The 15,718-nt window shown below is 39.1% G+C and overlaps 1 long non-coding RNA gene across 1 annotated transcript; it reads right to left on the reverse strand.

Moving 5' to 3' along the window:
• Positions 1-314: 314 nt before the first annotated feature.
• LOC148217096 (uncharacterized) lies at positions 315-4,414 on the reverse strand. The gene is made up of 3 exons (XR_015797978.1): positions 4,340-4,414; positions 3,169-3,267; positions 315-2,965 (listed from the first exon to the last, which is right to left on the reverse strand). It is a non-coding gene; the product is annotated as an uncharacterized LOC148217096 (long non-coding RNA).
• Between the last annotated feature and the right edge of the window lie 11,304 nt (positions 4,415-15,718).

Raw genomic sequence — 15,718 nt, forward strand, 5'->3', positions numbered from 1 at the left:
TGAATTGTTCATTCATAATGGAGATCACACTGCCGCTATCATAGCAGTGTTCCAGACTATCTATGATAGTCAAAAAGCTGCAGAGAATAGCAGAGCTTCAGCTGGTCTCTTCCCCTGATCTTACATCTGTTTCCAATATCACTTGTCTTTATTCTCCATGCTGACTCGTCTTGCTTGGCCTAGAGTTTGACTAATCTTTGAAATCATCATGAAGACATTTGGAAAAAGTGCTTGAAACATTCTGGGTGGAAAAATTTTTAATTTTAAACCAAAAGAGCATCCAAAGTAGGTTACATCATATATAATTTCAGCTTCAGTACAGTGATGTCTTGGTATTCTACTACATCTAGATCTTTCTGTCTTACAAAATGGATGAAATTTGCTGCCCCAAATTCCCATACCTTCTCCTTCTACCAATCCGTAATAACTATAACATTACAAATGAACAATCAAATGAAAAAATACTTTTTTTTTCAGTCCCTTTGATTTCATCTGAAGAGTTAACTGCTTCAGTCTCTGACATTGGAGGGCAACAAGGTCTAAAAGAACGCTAATGTTTCATGGACCATTCTTTGCATTGTAGTAATTAATTCACCTATTGCTATAATTCTTCCTCGTAGGATTCTTCAGATTTTTTTTTTGTTCTCTTATATCAGCTCTGTTATTATAATAAGTAATAGCTTTGTTGTAAGAGAGTGTGTGTGTGTGTGTGTGTGTGTGTGTGTGTGTGTAGATAGCTAGATCTGGGGGTGGGGGGAGCCTTCCAATCAGTCTTGTCTTCTGGCAACAGCCTTGACAAGTCCCTGCAGGTTTTTTGGCAACATTTTCCCTTGCCTTCTTTTAAGAACCGAGAGAGACTGACCGGTCCAAACTCACCCATCTGGTTTTATGCCCAAGCGAGGACTGGAACGCCCAGTCTCTTGGTTTCTGGCCTGGAGCTTTTGACCACTACACCAAACTGGCTCTTATATGCATTATATTAAACATTATTTCTTATGTATAGATAAATAATATTTAATTATGTGTAACTAAGAATAGTGTGGATTGATAATGAAGCTCAAGCTCAGATACTTTGGTCACCTAATGCGAAGAGAGGACTCTTTGGAAAAGACCCTGATGCTGGGAAAGACTGAAGGCAAAAGGAGAACGGGACGGCAGAGGATGGGATGGTTAGATAGTATCACTGAAGCAATGAGCATGAAACTGAGCAAACTCAGGGAGGCAGTGAAGGACAGGAAGGCCTGGCGTGATATGGTTCATGGGGTCACGAAGAGTCGGACACGACTTAACGACTGAACAACAACAACAACAAGAATAGTGTTGGCAATCTGTAATATTCTGTTTTCAATCTACTTCCTGGATTGTAAGAAAGCACTTCCTTTCTTTAGGAACTCACTTCTGAACTGTGCTGACTTATTTCCAAAGAGCCAGGAGGTTTTGTAATTACAGGTTAATGGGTTCAAGAAGCACTACTGAAAATAGCAAGGCTACATTCTTTATAGCCCTGAAAAGAGTCAGAAAGTGCCTCAACTGGCTACAAAATATTGGGACTAGCTGTTTTTTTTACTAATGGTTTCTGAAATGAATAATATTCACTTTTTTCCAGTTCAGTCCTTGTGCTGTACCCTATTTTCATCCTAACTCTTGGTAGCATTAGAAGCCTAGAATTTTTTTTTTTTTTGCATCCTGCAGTAGGTGGCATAGAAGGGCTAACATTTTTTCACTGATCCTGCTTAGAGTGATGGAAAAACAGAACATTCCACACTGCATCTGCATGCAAGATTTCTATTTGTTCATCTGATCTGAGAACTTCCTTGCTGCTTTAACTTTCTCAACAGATTATTCACCAGGGAGGAAATCTTGAAGTTCTGCAGTGATTCCCAGTTGATTGTTTTATGTCTGATAACTGCTTATTCCTGTTGCTGAATTGTGTGCAATTGCAACATCATTATCATTCAAGTTTGCATTGCCTCATGCGGAAAGAATGGGGGGGTGGGATGGAGGAAGAGGAGGAACATTCCTCCTCTCAGATTTTCATAACAAATCCATTTAGGTCCTGGTATAGAATTGCATAATTTCTAGTCCTGTTCTTTTATTGTATTTTTCAGGTTGCTGGCTTTAATCATTTACTCTAAAAAATAATTACTTATTATAAAGTAATAATGAAAGGAAATGAACACTTGAGACGTTAAGAGGTGATGGTTAATGAAAAATCTGCAAATGCTCTTGATAGTCCGTTATTGCAACATTTTAAGAGATTAGCCTCTTATTGCACAACAAGCCTGTTTCAGAAAGGGAGCGTGCCAGATCAAAGACATTGGTATCCCACCCTCCTCAAAACAGTTCAGTGGTTGGCCTGTTGATAGCCTATCCTATGTTATATCTTTAACAACCTGCCTTTAAGGTAGGTGTTTTGACATGCTTTCTTCTGCTCAGATTGTTACATGAACAGTGCTTTTTCTTGTGCCTTTTTCTTTGTAAATGTCCTAGATTTCTGTTTTGCTTAGCGGTGAATATTGGCATCTACTGTAAGCCATGATGATGTCAAAAAGCCATGTTTGTCATGATATTAACATGCCAAAGGTACAATTATTTAAGTTGTGTCAGTTGCGTCATGACATCTGATGCAAGTACATAAGTCATGTCATCATTTCCCTCCCCCCCACAACACAGACACCCGTGGAACTAGCGGAGCTAGCTGCAAAGAGAATCTCCCAAACATTGAAACCCCTCCAGCTGACTCACTTCCCCTTGGCCAGTTTCTTCTGCCTGCAACGATTGCTTCCCTGCACTAATCCAGTTAAAAGAACTGCAAGCCCCCACTATTAATGTATTTACTTTTGAAATGTTAATGCCATTAAGACAGAGTATTTACGTGTAGGATTTAGGCAGTGTACAGTTCTTTGTTGACAGCAAGCCAAACATCATCATCATAATTAAAATCTTCAGTAAAATCCTGCACAACCTAAAATCCAAATAAATAAACAACAGCTTAGCACAAAAAATATAATAAGAGGTGCAAAGCTAAAAATGCATATAGAAAAATCTAAAAAGAAAGCCTTATTAGAACTAAAATAAATTAAATGTATTTATACATAAAAGTAAGTACAATCAAATGAAATATCATGAATATGCTTACTCCATATCTATTTGACAATTGTCCCTTACTTTTGAAAGACCTTGGGTGGCCTTCATCCAAGGACTGCACTGTGACTCCTGTGGCTTCAGATTAATTCCTGGCTCCTTGTCCATCATATAAGCAAAAATCTGTCCCAAAAGAGATAGGTTAGTAGCTATAGAAAACAATATGCTGGATAATATACAAATGTGCATAACTTTTATTTGTAGTAGTAAGGTAATGCCATTATTTTCTATTTTGTTTTCTACAAAAGCCATGGCCCTTCTAACCAAACATTCTCCATTCTGGGGTAGAAGAATTTGTCTTAGCCTTTCTTCAAATTTTTCCCCCTTCTCACAATCGTTTTGAGGTTGCATACAATTTCGACAAATTGTTTCTTCTCTGAGCAGTGCCACAACTCTAGCCACGGCCGAATGTTTTGTAAGTTCCATTTGTTCATTCATCTCTTGGGTCAATTCATGTGTCAGAAATTCTATCATTATAATTTACCTATAATAAAAGGCTTAGGATATTGGAAAGACTGTGCCCCCTGCATGAACTGACTCATTTATTACCATCTGCGATACTGAATTATCTTCCCACCTACAGCAAAAGAGAGGCCAGATTAGCCCTATCCTTAATGCCTGTTTGATAGGTAGCAAAAATATACAGTAGATTATTTACCTGGAACTTAATTTGAGCTCAGTGCTTTAACTCTGCTCACATTGGTTTTAATAATCTGCCTTTAATTTGGTTGTGATATTTTGTTTTGTATGCAGCTTTGATAGGGCACAAATACAATATAGAAACATTTTTAGTAATATATTGGAGGATTTGCAAGCCATATCCCTTTGTCAGAAAGTAACTGCTTGATGTGGCAAAGTCAATATGAATAATCTGAAAAGATAAGCACATAGATAACTCTGCCCTTGATAAATGAGTCTCCCATGAATTTTTCTAGTCCTCTTAAAAGTCATCCTGGCTGGTGGCCATCTCTATGTCCCCAATACACATTTCTGCTTCTTTATTCAGATCCAAATAGCATTAGATTTCCAGGTGACAATTTCTCATAGATACGTCCAAGAACATGTTGAAAAGCGGTAATACCGTGAAAATACTACGCATTCCATAATCTGCATACACCTTCAATAATATTTGCTTTTTGCAGTGGAAGGGCATGTTCCTAAGGAAGGGAAGGAAAAGAAAATGAGAAATACTTACTTGCTTTTCGCAATCAAAGCATATCTCATCATTCTAAAGGTACAGAGTGTGTTTTGTCTTTTGCAGTCATGGTTGCTACTGGACCAAATATAGCCCATTTGGCAACAGCGGATTTCATGATACTGAGCGGGGTTGCAACATAGTAATAACAGCTTACTGGATTAGATCAGTGCCTTGTGAGTCTTCAGCAATGTGGTCATTTTGTATTTGGAGCTATTACTGCACCATGTATCACTATAGAGTTTTCCTAATAATTCCTCCCAACCACCCCCACAGACTACCTGTATTTATAGAAGGATTAAATACAGCTGCAGTCTCTCTTTTTTCTTATTATAAAATACAAGGCAGTGCAGGGCACACATTGAAAAGTTTAACGTTTTGTAGAATGCCTGCAATGAGATTCACCACTTGTGCCTTGGTCCACACTTAAAAAAATATAGGTGTGCAGCTAAATTGACAAATGCGAATACTAATACTAATAATAGAATCGAAGCCATGGGACATTCCTGAGCTTTTAACCTCAGCATCTTGAAAGCTGGAAGGCATAAGGTTGGCATATCAGTTGTAGTCACTTTGCTGGATTTCCAGTGGATGGTTTGTTTCATTCATTTGCCAGGGAAGTCATGGGGGCAACCCTCTGTTACCCCATGTAAGGTGTTGAATTAGGACTCCATTGCCTGCAAATATTTGATCTAAGACGTGTGTCTTGCTCTGGTTGTGATCTAATGAGGATGGGGCACTATCACTGAGGCAGGAGCAAAGGGACTAGACATAGAATTTCTCACAAGTTCAACTTCTCCCTTGCCCTGTACATACTTTTTGATTCTTGGGCTTCATTGACACTATTGCTACCCAGATTGATCCCTCAGTTTCTTGCCTATCGCGTTCCCTCTCTTATTTTCTCTGTCCTGGATGTTTTCTGTTCTTCTTTCCATTTTTTTTCTCTATGTACTTCTCTTTTCTAGGCAATGGGATATAGAACTTTTTTTTTCCCTCCTTTGCTTTAATTTTTGAAAAGAATTTGGTTGTGTTGCAAAGCTGCAGTTGACCTTGGCATCTTGATGTGTCTGGAGAATTTTTAACAGAGAGTGAGAGTTAGGGTAAGACACAGACTCTGCTGTTTCTTTGTGTATATGTCTGTGTGTTTTTAAAATGCATGGTCCACTAAATTAGATTACTAATCTGCATCCAGAAGTCTGAGATTAGCAGCACAATGATGCTCTATTGACACTAGCATCCCACTGATGCAGGATATCAATTTTTTATCCAGTGATGCGGACTGTGACACAGGGAATGCCAGATCAATACTTGGCAGGCACAGTTTATAGACAGGGTTACTTTGCTCATACTGTGGAAAGTGACACCTGCTGATTTCTGTGTTCTTACAGAAATTACTTTCGGTGGGGGAATTCCTCTTTTATACAAACACCTCTTTTTCAGCTAATATCGATCAGCTATTAGAAATAGGCCTCATCGTTTTGTCCTGTTCAGCTAGCAATTCCAGGCCACAAACTGAAAGACTAGACTGAAAAGCTGACTTGTATAAAATAAGATCAGGTATGAAAAGAGTAGTTGCTTTCGTATATAACACTGGCTGAGCGTTGTATCTTTGTTCTTCTCACCATAACAGCTCTTGGTCTATTAATACGCCACTTTGCACAAAACATATAGTCTAGCACTAGAAAGTGGGAAAAGGTGGTAATGAAGAACCTCTCAAAACCCCAGATTTTTTCTTTCTTCTTCTTTTTTCTTAAGGAACTGAACTAACTCTGAATAATCACAAATGCTGTCAGAACTGTAGATTCTCAGGTAACATCAGCAAGAGTATGAAAGTATGTGTGTTTTGAACAATAGAATATGCTAGTTTTGAGCTCAATATTTTAGGTCACTTACAAGGAAGGAATATACAGGGGATGGTCTATGCATGGATCTCAGGTTATTTAATTGTTCTAAGCAATGACTGAAGCAGAAGAAATATAGAGGTGTTTATCTAGCTATGTAAATAATGTCCTAAGAAACCGTAACTAAGGTAGCTAAGTACCTCATAGCACTAGGCCCCAAAAGAGTGCTGCTCTGAATATATGAGGAGACCGATACTTTCTTAAAATAGGAATCTCATCCTGTTCTTTGTGAGAGTAGCTAAAATGAAGGAAATTCATAGGAAAATTCCAATACTGTAGATAATAAACTGAGAACAGACTAAGTTTTAGTTCTGACACTTCTCTGAGAATTTAACACATCAGTGCAAATGCAGAGACATAGTTGCCCTTGAAGAGTATCCAGAAGCTTCAACTGGTGCAGAATGTTCAGCCAGGTCAGGCAGGAGGGGTATGCTGCGGGTCCTGTCTCCAAAGGAGCTCCATCTGGCAGGACCCAGGCAGCATGTTTTTCTTCTGTGGTCCCTGCCCTCTGGAACATCATTCCCCCCAAGATGAGGTTAGCCCCATCTCTGTTAACCTTCTGGAAGGCCCTTAAAACATGCTTTTTTCACCAGCCTTGGGGATCCCAGGGAGACCCTGCAAGGTGGCTGTATGAGATTAAGTGATGTTTATTCTGCTTTCTTGGGTTTTATCTGTTCATTTTATCTGTTCATTTTATCTGTTTATTTTATTTAATTTTGATTGTTTTTAGATTGTTATGGAGTTTTTAACTGCTGTTGTGTTCTATGCCACCCAGAATCACGTGTTTGTGAGATGGGCAGCTATATAAATATGCTAAATAAATAAATAAACCTGGATTCTCTTCCTCTCCTACAATAGGGTTGGCTGTACAGTACTTGTCACAGCCTGAGAGGGAGTTAATTTGGAAGCCCAAAATTAAATGCATTTTTTTAAAGTAAAGTCTCCTTCAAGTTGAGTTTGACTCCTGGTAACTTCAGAGGCACATGCATGAAGCTTGCTTTGCAACAGTATGGAAATGAATTGCCCTTGTTTTGGTCTGGGTTGTCTTTTTTAACAGCCCAGAGTACCTCCAGTATGGTAGGTAATTTTGGCAGTTAGCCATCTGACTACTAATCAAGTCAGCTAAGCTTTTTGAGATCAGCCAAGGTCCACCAGGAGATCGAGCCACCTAGCCTGTAAAATTACTCTTTCTTATATGAGATGGTGTGAAATCACAGAAATTTTGGGCACTTTGAAATAAATATATTGATGTTTTGTGTCGATGCACCATTACATTGAGGGTCTTGGAAAACTTGACAAACTCTGTCTTACTTCAACAAAAAGTAACCTCAATCTCTTCAGCCACTATCCTATCTTACCAAGGGAGAGCCAGTTTGGTGTAGTGGTTAAGGCACCAGGCTAGAAACCAGGAGACCCTGAGTTCTAGTCCCACCTTAGACATGTAGCCAGCTGGGTGACCTGGGGCCAGTCCCTCTCTCTCAGCCTTAGGAAGAAAGCAAGGGCAAGCCACTTCTGAAAAACTTTGCCAACAAAACTGCAGGGACTTGTCCAGGCAGTCGCCAGGAGTCAAGACTGACTTGAAGGCACACACATACACTTTACCAAGTAGATTACAATAAGGCTTCTATCATTAGTTGTTCATATTTACTTTGTGCTATCTTATTACAATATTTTTTAGCTTGTCATGTTGCATTATACACTCCTAGATTAATAAGAGGAAGGAAGGAAGGAAGGAAGGAAGGAAGGAAGGAAGGAAGGAAGGAAGGAAGGAAGGAAGGAAGGAAGGAAGGAAGGAAGGAAGGAAGGAAGGAATACTGTATGTGGAGGCTCAGTACATATACATACAACACATTGTGAAATAATTCTAGGTGACCATTTTAAACCAACCTTAATAAAAATAATTATATTACATGACTTCACTAAGATGTAAAGATTTCGGACCAAACATGTTGAACCCATCAGATCCTAAATAATATATTTCAATGTTTCATGAAACTCACTTTCCCCATGAGGTATCTGAAGACCAAGAGGAAAAAGAGGCCTAATAATTTTTTCGTCTTGTCATCTCTGAGAGGCTTCACACTAGATTAATGTTCTTGAGGGGCATCTGAGCCTCTAGTGAGGTGAGTTTCTCTGTACTTTTCACATCCCAGAAATAAATCTAGTGATAGTCAACCAGCTGACAACAGCGGAGACCCTTTATGGCTGCTCTTTTCACTGAAACCCATTATTTCCAGCTGCCTTAAGGCTGACGCTTCTCCAGACAGCTCTTTGATCTGACTTTGATCTGACTGCACAGGGGTTCAACATGCTTCAGTGTAAGCCTTTCCCAGAAAACGACTGGGGCAGAGCGGGTTGCATATCAACCAGAGAGCTTTTATTCCAATGAGAGAGAGACCAGACAAGATGATGATACAGGAGGTTAGGGTGTTTTTGTCCCCAGCTTGTGTTTCTTTGTGGTTTTTTGTGTTACCCTTTGCTAACCATAGGTGGAAATGTTACATGCACCCTGATGATAGTACAACCAAATAATGATCCGTGCTGCTGCATGTCAGAAATAGTTCTTTTGGTATGAATGGATGGCGCACAAGAGTATCCTCCTGTCTGAAACAACAGTCCCTACCTTACCTGTAAGCTTTGGACTCCCTGTAAAATAATTCAGAAATTTCCATTGGCTCCCATTCAGATACTGAACCTTGTATCGTTTTCACTTGGTGCCTATTTGTTTCTAGCTTAGTGAAAAATGCTGCTGTTATAAGTGAATAATTTTCTGTGCTGTATCAGCATCAGCATTCCATGCCTATCCTGTCCCTGTTAGTGAGACCTAAATGTTCCAGTCAGGATCTAGCTAGTTTAAGGGCCATCTTCATCAATAAATCAACCTTGGAGAACCAAATCTTTCAGCTTAGTAAAGTGTCTACATTTTATTACATGGTAGTGAAAACTATGTTGTCTAACCTGCTCTTGGAATGCTTCAAAGCATTCCATGTAAATTCCTACATGAGTAATACATTAGATAATAAGCAACTATTATTTGTAGAAGAGGAAAGATTTGTGACAGAAGAAATGCCACATCCAGAATCCTGCCCGGCTTGTACTGGTTGAGATAGGAAGTGTGTGTGTGTTGTCGGAGGGGAGGAAGGGGGGTTCCTTGTTCATTTTCTTTTTTTGCAATAGTTGACCTTTTCTTATTTCTCCTCCCTCTTCTTCTAATGAGAGGACAGATAACAACTCCAGTTCAGGAGGACTGAGATAGCTGTTTCTTCTTAGTAACCGTGTTTTTGGAACACCATTCCAAAATCCAGAAGTTCTAAAGTTTCTCTTTGTACCCTTGTTTAGCTCCTGCTGCTGTACAGCCTCAATGGCAGTGGAGCAACAGTGGTGGAACCTTCTGCTAATCAAACAGGCTTCCAAGAACAGCTTTCCACCATCTCTGGAAAGGAGGTCTACCATAGCTTACAACCTTTGGTCGGTCTCCCAGGGATTATAGGGCTGTGCCCTAACTTGTGCTACAACTGTGCCATCATAATTAGTGTGCCATATAGTAGGGATGGGAAGTTGTGAAATGGATTGACAGTTGTGAAAGCTACCAGCACACACATTAGCAAATAGAATTGCCTAACAAGAAGCTATTTATACCATACTCAGCTCTTCTAGAATAGTGTTCTGTAACACTTGCTATCACGTATTCAGTTTCTCTTTATAATAGAACTATGATTTTGCTTATTGGATTTGTTGAACCCCTAAACTTGTTTTGCCTAGGAACTGTACACGCCAATTTAAAATAAAATACAATCATAATGTAATAAACATTCAGCAATTAGTTTACTCAAGTGCTCTAACAATAAAATCTAGCACAACATAGCATCAAGCAAATATGGACTGACGTAGTGTGATAAAGCTATAGTATGGACACAGAACAATACTTAAAACCACTGTCAGATATGAAAAATTAAGCCTTGCACAGGAATTTTAGAATAATGTTACATAAGTAGTAAATAAAATAGAGCCAGTTTGATGTAGTAGTTAAAGGCACCAGGCTAGAAACTAGGAGACTGTGAGTTCTTGTCCCATCTTAGGCGCAAAGCCAGCTGGGTGATTCTGGACCTGTCCCTGTCTCTCAGCCCCAGGCAGCAGGCAATGGAAAGCCACTTCTGTAAATGTTGCCAAGGAAAACACACAGGCATGGCTATATAGCAGCATTTCTCAATCTTGCCCACTTTAAGATGTCTGGACTTCAAGGCTGCCTGGGGAATTCTGGGAGTTGAAGTCCAGACATCTTAAAGTGGCCAAGGTTGAGAAACACCGCTATATAGCCAAGTCCATATAGTCACCAGGAGTCAAGGCTGTCTTGAAAGAATAAAAAAAAGAGAACATCCCAAAATTTGAAAAGAGCCTGAAAGAACAAAAATAAGCAAATATAGAAAGAGAGAAAGTGAGTGCAGATAAGCTTTTAAAGAAGAACATTCTGGGGAGGCAGCACAACACAAACAGACTTCTTTTGTTGCTACCTACTGAACCTCAGCTGTGCACAGCCTGAATGAGTGTGTTGATGTTCCCAGCAACAAATCAGAAGTCAGTACAGGCAAGAAAGTAAAGGTATAATATGATTGCAATGTCTGGTCCCAGTTGGAACTTTTCCAGGCATATTTTGTACTAGTGGAAATGGATGGGTCTCCTTCAAAGGCAGACTCTAATTTGAGGGGAGAAATACTTTCTGTCTTGCAAGGTTCTGTTAATGTAACTTTACAATAATGATAGAGTTAGTACTCATAGTTGTGCTTCTTATCTGTAATACCTTGAAGAGCTAATATCAAGCTTGCAAAACTGAAAGTATTTCTCCCTTCCTTTCCTTTTACTCTCTGGAAAACTAGGGAGGATCCCCTCTGAAACACTTCCCACACCCCTTTTCCTTCTGTGGCCTGAGATACCTTTTGCATGATGGTTGTCTAGTCTGCAGCTCTTCCTCCTGTCTCCCACAGTCATTCCTACATACCATTACATTGACTGAGTTGGGCAACATCCTATCCATACATTATGCTTGATATGGTACCTGTACAAGTAATATTGTAGGGATGAAGTAAGTAATAGATGAAGTAATGCACTTCATATAACTACTTGCAATATCTATCATCTATCTATCTGTGTTTCAGTACTAAAATTCAATATTGCCAAATATCCATACAGCAATAATTGTGCCAACAAATGGATGAAAAGTGCATATGTGAAATTCTAAATCTAGGTCAACAGTGTCCAATATATAGTTTGCACCATTATATTGCACATTTTAAATTCTTATGTATTTGTTTGTTCATCTGTCTGAAAGATTTGTATGGCCGCCTATCTAAAAACACAACTCTGGGCAGCTCATAATAAATGATAATAAAACTCAGAACTATAAAATCATAAACCATAAAACCATAAAAACAAACCAAAGCCAGTCCCTCAATTATCCCCTTGGGATGTACCACAACTAACTCCAGACATCCTCACTCTACCCCAGTAAAAAGCCAGGTCTTGATGATCTTCTGAAAGACTAAAAGGGTGGGGGCCTGCCAAATCACTGGGAGGAGGGTGTTCCATAAGGTAGGGACAGCCATGGAAAAGGCACTCTTCTGAGGTCCCACTAGATGGCAAGATTTTAGGGAAGGGACCTGGAGCGTGCCTACCCTCTCTGATCTGGTAGGTTGGGCAGATATTGTCAGGGACAGGCAGTCCCACAAATAACCTTATAAGTCCATAAGTTATGAAAGACATAACTTATGGAAATCAAGGGTAGATTACAAATGGGGACATGACAACAAATCTTCATTCAGTCTGCCATTTGTTGTTAGCCCAAGCTTGTAGAACTTAGAACCTAAACATCTGTGAATAATTTAGAGATTCTAAGAACTACCTTTGGCATGATATAAAGTATTTCTTGATGGCTGAACATACATGCTGTCAGGGTTAGGTTGAGTTTTGGCCCTAACAGATGAAATTCTTTCAGGCAATCTTTAGTTGGTTAAAAGATATATGTGCAGGTTATGGTGCCAGAATGTATACTGCCAGTTATGACATGTTGCCAAGCATCTGCTACCCACCTGAGACTTCACAAGGAAATTCATCATACCTGATACTGAAGCTGTAACAATGAAAGAACGAATTCATTGACCACCTCTGAGCATTCTTGAAACAATTAAAGATTAATAAAACATTTTAAAAATCTGAAGCACATTGTACTTACAAAAATGGCAAATTAACTTTATGTAGGATTGCCCTCTTTTTAAAATGTCTTATTTTATAAATCTGATGGTAGTTTCTCTGTAGATGTGCATAATGTAGGTACAGGGAGCGATCCATTAAAATGCATGAGCAAATCCCAGTTTAGAGCAGGAGATGTTTAGAAACTTGATGGATGTGAAATACATAATATAAACTAATGAATTAAAATTATCATGTAACAAAGAGACATGAAGGACAGAGGAGCAAAAAATAAGGAGTACTTGGTTCAAAAGATGTGACCGTATAAGATATATTTGTCCCTTGCAGTAATGCATAACATTATTGCATCTGGTCCACGTACATCTTGCCCTTAAATGGCATTTTTTTAAAGGACCTTCAGTGGATATTGATCTGAAATGTCATCCTAAGAATATGACTTTCAACACTTACTTGGTTCTGCCTTTTTTGTAGTGGACAAGATGAAATGGCAACCAGTGAGCAAAAGTCTGCCCTTATTTTTGCCTTGTTTCCCCCAGTATTTCAACGTCTATGGAGGTAGTGTTAATCTCTAAGCCTCTGTAAACCTGGCTGACATAGAAAGATAAGGAAACATAACTTATTTATTTTTATTTTTATTTATTTATATTTCAAATTTGTCACTGCCCATCTCACTGTGGGGTGACTCTGGGCGATTTACAGTAAAAAAAATGCCCCACATAGAGCGCATTGCAATAGTCTAAACAAGAGATGACCAGACAAGATAATGTTGTCTTCTTTTTCCTTTTCCTTCTCCTTTTCCTATCTGCCTTACTAAATTAGCACAGGCAATTTAAGAACATCAGAGTTTGCTGAGTCAGGCCATAGAGTCATCTAGTCCACCCCTTCCATGTCACATAGTGGCCAAACGAATGAATTGGAGTTCACATGATTGGACTGGCAGATGATAGTCCCCTTCCTCTCTCACTTCTGAGGAACCAGGACTTAAGGCATGCTGCCTATGACTCAGAGTTAGTAACTACTGACAGCTCAATCCTCCATCCAACCTCCAAATTAGCTATCACAACCATATTTGCTAGCAGCAAATTCTGTATTTTATATGCTGTGTGAAAAAAAAAAAAATCTCCTTCTGATGACCCTGAATCTGCCTCCATATAGTTCCATTTTGGTTGCCCATTTTGCACCTTTTCTAGCTCTGTGGTATCCTTTTTTAGCTCTGTAATATCCTCTGTAATATCCTATATCCTATTTTAATGTCCCTTTTACTGGAGGCTGCTGAACTAGAGGAAGAAGACATGAGGGGGAGGCAGGCATTATATCAGGCTACATTGGATCAGGGCTTAGTGCTTTACCAGCTGGTAGAAAAGCACTGTATGCTGTTGTGTGGGCTTTAAGCAGCTTTTGATCCAACATCTAGAGAATTCCACTGATGCAAACAAGAAAGGAGGTTAAACATGGTTATCTCCTTGCCATACTATTGTTCCATTTTAACTTCAATTCCGTGGTGAAGTATTTTATCAAAGAAGAACTTCATCTTCCAAAGTTCACCAGCAAACCTGTAGCGACACAGCTATATGGAGACGATGCAATAGTTTTATCACAGATCCCAGAAAATCTAAGGAGAGCAATGCAAAGGGTAGGGAACTTCTGTAGGAAACACTCACTAAAATAAAATTTGGTTATATAATATGTAAACAGACACCCATCCAAATCAGCTTGGATTTATGAGGGACCTGGTATAAAGCAGGTGGAGTATTTCAAATATTTAGAGTTCTAATCTACAAGGAAACAAGGATGGTCATACTACACCTGCTTTACAAAAGCCTGAAGGAACTCATCAGTTATCACTTTAATCTACTTCAGAGGTGCAGAATGTCTTTCAGTGTATTCTTGATGTGAGATTTTACATAGAAATGTGGCAGAATGAAGTGGAGACCACAGCACCTTCAGTTATGGGATGAGGCTAAATGTTCTACCATAAGAACCTTCTTACACTTATGGTAGCTATTGATCTTCTTGGAAATCATCAACAAACTGCAATTCTATGGATTTCCTCTTAAGGCACTTGGAAATATCTTTATTTCTGGTAGAGTAAAGTAACAGAAACTTGAAAGCCTGTCAAAGCAGTTCTCCAGCACAATGTATACCTAGCATAATTATGGCAGAGTTACTCTGAGTCTCCTTCCCATGTTCCCTCCTACTCCCTTTGGATTCAGGAATATTTTCTGTAAGAAGCCTGTTTCCTCTGATAATGATCTTTCAATATCCTCCATTTTCCCAGGGTTTGTTAGAGATGCCATCGCAATACCTGACGCAAGGCCCATGGTTTTTCTTGGTGTGTCCAGGGTAAATAGACACAACAATTTTTAGTAGCTAAAATTTCTCCACCAAATCTACCACAGTCTTGATCATTGTAGTAGGCATATTACATCAGCTGACATTGTTTTCTTTTTTAAAGATCTGCCAAAGACGTGCTTAAAATCATAAACAATATAACCCCAACTTGTTGCTTCAGGTCTACCAATTGTGTACCAATCAATGGCATGCACTCACTCAATCAAAATATACTGTAATTCCAGGACTCTTTACATGGAGAAATTTAAGTCTCAAACAATTTTCCCCAACCTGCTGTATCAGGACTGCTATTTACAGAATTTCCAGCCAGTGTGGCTGTTGGACTCAATACATCTGGAGTGACAGTTGGGGAATAACCCAGAGATATTTTAGTTGTAAAACTTTTTCTCAAAATTCAGGCTATTTTCACTGAACACATGGCCTTGGCCTCAGCACTATTGCACGAGAATTCATTCAATTCCTTGGCTTGGGCAGATCAGTTCTGCTTTGAATTGAATTGAATTGAACTGGAGATTCAAGATTCTGAGAGAGCATGATTCAGTTCAGCTTAGCAATTTGAGATTCAAAGGCAAAATATTTAATTCTAGCTGCTTGGGGTGGGGGGGAATCATCCATAGGCTATACTGGAGAAACGTCAAAGTGTGTGTAGCTTCTTTGTTTTTGGCAGAATGTAACAAAAATAACATACTATAGAAAATATTAATCTTACTAAGTTTCAGCTTTGCAAACTTTCAAGGAATTTCACTACAATACATTTTTGAAATATTCACCTTCCTCCTCTTTTAAGGGAGACACAGAAGGAATAAGGAAAGGGGTGCACAGGCCCACCCAAACTGTCCACCAAAGAACCTGTAGAGAACTTGTGCTGACCCGATTCAGAAAGTGTCCTAAAGATACCTTTGAACCAAGGGCAGCTTTGGTG

The sequence above is a fragment of the Python bivittatus genome, unplaced genomic scaffold (genome assembly GCF_059951505.1).
Source record: "Python bivittatus isolate LINGU-HERP-01145 unplaced genomic scaffold, Pbiv_v1 ctg000020_np1212, whole genome shotgun sequence".
Classification (NCBI taxonomy): Eukaryota; Metazoa; Chordata; class Lepidosauria; order Squamata; family Pythonidae; genus Python; species Python bivittatus.